The 1,334-nt window shown below is 37.8% G+C and overlaps 1 non-coding gene across 1 annotated transcript; it reads left to right on the forward strand.

Moving 5' to 3' along the window:
* Nucleotides 1-797: 797 nt before the first annotated feature.
* On the forward strand, nt 798-941 carry LOC142454119 (small nucleolar RNA SNORA48). Its single transcript, XR_012785641.1, has one exon. It is a non-coding gene; the product is annotated as a small nucleolar RNA SNORA48 (small nucleolar RNA).
* The last annotated feature ends 393 nt before the right edge of the window (nt 942-1,334 follow it).

A 1,334-nucleotide genomic window follows, 5' to 3' on the forward strand; every position in this document is an offset into this window, starting at 1 on the left:
ACAAAGAAAACAGCCACTAAAATAATGAATACTTGGGTAAAGTCCAATTCTCAGCAATATGTCACCAAATAGAAAAACAATTCCATTTTAGTATGCTCTCTTTCCTTCACTTTTTGGAAAGTGAAAATATTGGACTAAAACATTTGTAAATGTCAAGCCGATCCTTAACATGTTATCACACTATTAAAATATTTTTAAATGTATGCAATTAACATCACTTTTGAAAAATTGCTTTGGTTTGTTCTTTTAAAACTGAATGATAAGAAAATACTAGGAAATGTTACCAGTCGGTTGGTAGGTTCTGATAATATATAACTCAGAGGGACACTATAGGGTAAACACTAAGCGTTAAAGCACTAAACTGCTAACCACAGGTTCAAATCCACCAATTGCTATGTAGGAGAAAGACATAGAGATTGGTTTCCATAAAGATGTAAAGCCTCCCATACAGAAACCCTATAAATGTTGTTGTGAGTTAGATTCAATTCTCTGGCACTGGGAATTTTTGTTTTGTGTTTTTCTTTTTGAAGTCCCAAATTCACTGATACAAGTAGAGTATACTTCAAAGAGACTTTGAAGGACGGATCATAATTATCCCTTTGGGCTAAAAGTTTAAAATTTTACTGAAGCAGAAGGTCTCCCTTTTTTTGCCACAGAGCAACTGGTGGGTATCAACTGCGAAGCGTGCACTTAGCAGTACAATGCTTTACCCATGACACCACCAAGGGTCCTTTTTCTAGACCTTGGCCTTGGCTAATCCTTGTAGAGACACATTGTCAATACTATTTAAAAATCATAACCCCTGGCTATGGGCAAAGAGACACCTGATTGGTGGTGGTGCTCTTATGTCAGTCAGGGGCAGAACAGACTGGCAACCCTTTGTTCATCCTAGCTTGATGCCCAGATCGTGGCCAGAGCTGTTTCATGCCTAGGGCACATTAAAAAAAAATCAAAGACTATAAATTTCAGAATCATTTATTTTAGGGGCCCTGGTAATGTAGTGGCTAAGCATTGGGTCAGCGCAGGTCAGTAGTTTGAAACCACAAGTAGTCTGTTGGAGAAAGACTGGGCTTTTTACTCCCGTAAACAGTTTCAGTCTCAGATATGCTCAGAGGCTCACTCTGTGTCAGCATTGACTCGATGACAATGAGTATAGCGGTCATTATGAGTCTTTCAAGAAAAAATCTAAGACAAAATCAGTCATGTCATGAGACAGTAAGTACAATTGACAGGCCAAATCCAGTCTGCCACTTTTTTTTTGATTCTGTGTTTTGGTAAACAAATATTTGAGGAAGAATTCTGTAAGTCTCATGGACTTCTAGAAGAACAAACAA

Source organism: Tenrec ecaudatus, chromosome 7 (assembly GCF_050624435.1).
Source record: "Tenrec ecaudatus isolate mTenEca1 chromosome 7, mTenEca1.hap1, whole genome shotgun sequence".
Classification (NCBI taxonomy): Eukaryota; Metazoa; Chordata; class Mammalia; order Afrosoricida; family Tenrecidae; genus Tenrec; species Tenrec ecaudatus.